At 39.4% G+C, this 6,000-nt stretch overlaps 1 protein-coding gene across 1 annotated transcript in view; it reads right to left on the reverse strand.

The window, feature by feature from the left end:
• The window catches only part of LOC307144454 (uncharacterized protein), a 12,565-nt gene extending 6,772 nt beyond the window's left edge, over positions 1 to 5,793 (reverse strand). The window contains exon 1 of the mRNA XM_079846845.1: positions 5,670 to 5,793. The gene's annotated coding sequence lies outside the window, so the exon portion shown is untranslated. The remainder of the gene's footprint in view (positions 1 to 5,669) is intronic.
• Positions 5,794 to 6,000: the final 207 nt, after the last annotated feature.

Genomic DNA, 6,000 nt, shown 5'->3' on the forward strand with positions numbered 1-6,000 from the left:
CGTCCATATTCTGATACACGCAGACTGTGTGACAAACGAAGGAATAAAACCTGGATAAATATCGGCCAGGCGTTTTCGAGATGGAGAGAGCTGCGCGACAATCTTGGACTTGACAGACAGAGACTCTGCTCTCGCGAGTGTATTGATAGACAGGTAAGACATGCAACTGTCAATAATAGCACTTATAAACAAAGTTATATTGCTCTTTGTACTTCGGTAAGGCTTTTTATCACGTGTGGTGATCGAGATTATGGCAGTACAATTAAATACAATCGGATATGTGTTGTTAAAAAAATATATTTAGTCATTACTTGCAAATGTTTGTTCAAGTTTACTTTTAGATATTGGTTTGAGCACGTTAAACAACACGGCATTAACCATAAAAACGTAAAACTGCACAACATTAACCCAACAAATAATTTGACAAATAGCTGTAAGTTGTAACGGGATAATATAGCATAACATTTCACATTCCTTGCAGTTCATTAATTATGATAACAAAATAATACGATCAGACATACAGGTAATACAAAAACGAATAAATTACCTCATCCGTGATCATGATTCATTAATTCCATTTAGATACATCGCTAGATGGTGAAAACGCATTAAAAACGACATCTCCCATCGTCACCTCCTTCATAGCGTCATCAAGCTTCGCCTTTGTTATTGTTGGAAACTGCGCCCTCTTGTGGTCAAAAAAAATCACATACTGGAGCTTTAACCACCAAAACCTCCTGTCAACCCTCATGACGAAGGGACCTCCTAATTCAACTCCTTTCCACAAATTCAACATAGAAATAAAAATAGTATAATAAAAAAAAATTAAAAAAAGGCCTAGTCTAGAGAGCGCCGGTGCTGAGCGCACATTCTACAAGATAAGGCATTTATCAGACGCTTAGGCTCTGTTGCGCAATGAATCCTCCACCATCGTCACGCGATCAGTGAAATGTGATTCCTGCTGCATTGTGCGACTGCAACTCGTGATGGATGAGCAGAGTACACGTTTACAATGGTTTTTATTTGAATAAAAACAGCAAAATGACTATTGACGAATATTCATTGCTAATTTTACCCTCACACTCTGTCATGGCGATATCGTGAGACAGCTTTTTACTCGACGAGAAATCTCGATGAGAAAGACACACACACACACACACAATTCCTGCATGCCACACTAACTAAATGTTGCCTTCAGAGGGCACTGAAGTGTTTATAGTCTAATCATTAACCAGTGTTGGGGAGTAGCTAACTGCAAGTAGCGACACTACTAACGTAACTAAATTTTTCAGTAGTTTGACAGTAGCTCAGTTGTTTTTAAAACAGTGTAGCTTTTTCTGTAGCTAACTTTTTCCAGCAAGTAGCGGAGTAGTTTGACCAAAAGCTATATTCCGTTATGCGTTTTGCATAACTTCAATGTAATGCATTGAAGCATTTTTGCCTGCATGCACCTCTCTCTCTCTATCTATCTCTCTCTCAGAATCATTTCTAATCCCTCACTGTCACATGTACTGTATGTATCCTTTTATTCTAAATAACTGGATAGAAGCAGCCAGAAAGTCAGTCAAAAGTGCAGCTTTCGAGCTATTAGCAGCTATTCAGGTGCTTCGTTGATATCTTTATATTCTGTTTTGGCCTTATTTTTCAACCTGTTCAGATTTTTCTGTTATCTATGACGTTTTGTGAACTATTACGTCACAGTATTTGCAGCGGAACTGCCAAATAAGGACATTGACTTCCGGCCCAACACTTCGAGCAATCCGCCATTTTTATTTCTCGCTGCAATTTTGTAGTCCAAGCTAAAAGATGCAGAAGTTACGAGAGGGTAAGTTAAAATGTTCGGTTGTTGGATGTAGTAACCCACACGCTTCATTACACCGTCTAATGTAGATTGTGACAGGGCGCATGTTTAACTGAAAGAACGAGCGGAGAGAGAGACCTGGTCGCGCACACGCACTCTCTCTCTCTTCGGAGCCAGGCGAAAGTGTAAACAAGACACCGTCTCCAAACTAGACGCTGTCTTGCTCTCTCTCCCTCGCACATATTAATCAAAATAAATCGACACGGTGGTAAAAGGTCAGAAGACCAAAGTTTCATGTGTAAATACAGTAACACACCATTGCGATACATCCATATGAAGACGTTGTTCTGCAGGTTCGTCGTCTTCATTTTCATCTCTCTCCGGCTCCGACTCTGGCTCGAACATGTAAGGCTGGCTGGACAAGTCTTCCGTTGTTGACATTTTGTTAATAACGTGTGAATAAAAAGTTTCTGTGCCGCTAGATAATCGTATCTCTGCTATCAAACTACAAAAATGGGGGTGGAGCGGGGTGGAGTTGAACCTCTGCATCCTGGAGAGGGGGCGGGGTATGAAGTGTCTCAATTGTATTTAAAGAGACCGCACCAAAACGAGTTGCTCTCAGACGCACATCAGAAAAGGGGTAGAAAAGGGGCCTGTGGAGCTATAATAATGAGGAATTCAGACCCAAGCATTGCAGTTCCGCTTTATATAGACTACAAATGTATGATTTATATGTAAAAAGGAACGATTTAAAAGCATGATATGTCTCCTTTAAACACTAATAAAAAAAATATATCATACCTTCTGTTCTCTTCTTTTTAAACAATGTCAAAAGATGCACTTGAACCATTTTCCTGGCCATTTTGAACTGCAGCAATATTGAGTTCTGATTGGTGAATTGCTGTCATTTATATACAGGGGTGCACATAACTGGTGCTCACGTGTGGTAAAAATAAACGACGCGCAGCAGAAAACATGGAAGGAAGCGCTTTTGAGTACCAACATTTTGGGCCAAAATGTTGGTACTCAAAAGCGCTTCCTTCCATGTTTTCTGCTGCGCGTCGTTTATTTTTACCACACGTGAGCACCAGTTATGTGCACCCCTGTTTATATAGTTCGTTAATTATCATATGTAGAGAATTTTAAAGTGCCCCTATTATGCTATTTTAAAGGTTCCTCATTTTGTTTTGGAGGTCTCCTACAACAGGTTTTCATGCATAAAAAGTCAAAAAACACTAATTTTCTCATAATATACATTGCACATCATCACCAAATTTTTTTGATGATTCTCAAACGACTTGTCCAAATATTCAGTCTCTTTAAATCCCTCCTTTCCGCGAGCCTCCACAATATAAAACACAAAACTACGGATTTTGAACACCCGGTAGAAAATATATACATCAATAATTAATTGGTCTCAAATAAAGTGCGTACTGTCCGATCTTTAATGGAAAAGCATTTTGTCTTTAATGACAATCTCATTTAGACCTCACATAGATTTGAGAAGCAATCGTCAAAAGGTTAGAAAAATCGGAATCAGAATGAGCTTTATTTGCCAAGTATGTTGCTTACACACACAAGAAATTTGTTGTGGTGATACGAGCTTCCAGAGCAGAAGAAAGTACAGACATGATACAGACATACATGATAGTGCAGACATACATAGGAATTGCACAATAGAAATGAAATATAACAATAATATAAGAAACCAAAATTTTAATAATGCATAAAGCATTATTCACATTTTTGTTTCTTATATTATATGCACAGCAGTAGAAATATACAGGAAAAAAAGTATACATATACTTTGGGTCTAAAATACTTTGTGGTGGCCAGGAACCTGAATGACTCCACTGAAGCAGTGCTGTTCATGATGGTGAGTGGGGGGAGTGCAGGGGGGTTTCTCCAGAAGTCCATGATCATCTCCACAGTTGAGCGTGTTCAGCTCAAGGTTATCATGACTGCACTAGACAATCAGCTGTTCAACCTCCAGTCTGTAAGCAGACTCGTCACCGTTTTGGATGAGGCCGATGACAGATCCTGCAGTTGTATCGCTGTGGTGGTAATTTTAACCACTGACTCTTCATATCCTCATTCTTTGGAAGTGTTTACAAAGAAAATTTGCTTTTGCAGAGCAGAAAACAGCATCTTCTCGATTAATTATTGCGGACGTATTAATTATCGCGGCTGTATCGCCTGCGATAATTAATGCGATATGGCTCAGCTTGTCAGTGAACTACGGCTCTGTGTAGTAAATGGCGCTCCATTTGAAAGCAGGTGATGGCGATTTACTACTAATCAAGGAACCGGCTTTACTGACGAGATGCGCATAAAAATGTCATGTGATATATCGCCCAGCCCTATCTTCTCGACATGTACACAACATGAATCATCTACAGTGTTTGAGGGCAGGTCAAACGTTGTTCACAGGCAGCCAATGAAGACCACGTGGGGCATTATGCAAAATGTATTAACGCGCTAGGTAAATGAAACTGGAATTCCTCACAATCGTTTAGGTGATTCAGAGTCAATTCTTTCTTTCGGGAGACAATACCTTTATTTATCGTGCCCTTCCGACTTTACAACTTTGCAGACCATTTGCATTCACAGACAGCTATAATATATATATATATATATATGTAATATTACACACTGCATGAAAGTTAATATTCGAAAAAGCTAAATAGAGTCACTTTGATATATAATTTGCATGATACGTTTTACATAATAGCTACATAACACTGTTAATCTAATGTTGATGGTAAGGGGCAGGCCCGGGGTGGGTAATCGGGAGAATCGGGAGAATTCCCGGTGGGCCGCTTCACTTTTGGGCCGGTCGAAGAATTGTTTTTTTTTTTTTTTTTTTTTTTTTTGCACATTTGTCACGTTAGTTAGTTATATTAGGCTACACACGTTCCGCATTCTGACACCGCAGCGGGTTGCATGGGTTGTACTATGTGAGGGATTTCTCCCCTCCCCTCCTATAGAGTTGGTTGGGTCCATAGCCCGTCTTTTCCAAAATGTTTTCTCAGGTAGGCTACCGCGGCACCGCCTACCAATAGCTGGGCCGGCCCTACCGTAACGGTACGCGTCAGGGAGGATGGATGGGAGGAAGAGGCCAGGAGGTATGGAAGCTTGTTTCCGCCACAGAATAAAACATTTTAAAAGATAATTGCAACTTTTTATCTCACAATTGCGAGTTTACATCTCGCAATTCTGACTTTATTTCTCAGAATTGCGAGATATAAAGTCAGAATTGCGTGAAATAAAGTCGCAATTGCGTGTTATAAAGTCAGAATTGCAAGATATAAAGTCAGAATTGCGTGAAATAAAGTCGCAATCGCTTCTTATAAAGTCTAAGTGAATTATTATTTAACCTTTACATTATTTGTTGAACCATGGTATTAATACAAACTACACAATAGTAAGAGCTGAACTGTTGCTTCATTTATCCAATTTGGAAAAAGTGCTAATTTGGAATTCCACCATGGAAAAAGTGGGCCGGTCTTGGGCCTGAAACTCCCGGGCTGAAAAGTGGCCCCACTCCGGCCCTGGTAAGGGGGGCTGTGGTTTTAAAGAGGGCATGCAGTTTTGTCATTTTATCAACAAGGGGAATGTTACACTAGATATGATTTATTATTAAAAACTGTTTTAATGAAAACACAACTTATAATCAACAACTCATAATCTTCACAAATTTTAATGTGGAAAAAAACAGCCATTAACGAGCTTACGTTTCACGAGCGTAATGTACAACATCAGTCAGTCCATTTCGATTAATTTCTGAGTGGTTCACTAAATTAACTGACTCGTTTAATCGTTTGGATTTAGATTCCCCCTAATAAATAATAAAAATAAATGTACTCACAGTCTGAAAAACACATCAGATTTAGAGCAGAATGAACGGCTGTGTTCCACTTCACATGTTTATGCATAGACAGTGTTTATGTTCCTTCCATCCCTTTCCCTTCCCTCGCTCACTTCTTTTCTTCTCCTGGACTCGGATGTGTGTCATTGCTTCGGTTACACGCGCGCCCTCTAAAGGCGGAACTCCAGTGAGATAACAGGCAATGCGTCGCGGTAAAGTGAAAGTAAAAGTTGCTCATTTAAAGGCATGCCAATATCTAGCCGATCTTGACATGTTAGGAGTAAGCAATATTGTTTAGTTTTTATTAATTATAACTAATTAAATAGAATAG

This window comes from Squalius cephalus, assembly GCF_949319135.1.
Source record: "Squalius cephalus genome assembly, chromosome: 17".
In the NCBI taxonomy this organism is placed as follows: domain Eukaryota; kingdom Metazoa; phylum Chordata; class Actinopteri; order Cypriniformes; family Leuciscidae; genus Squalius; species Squalius cephalus.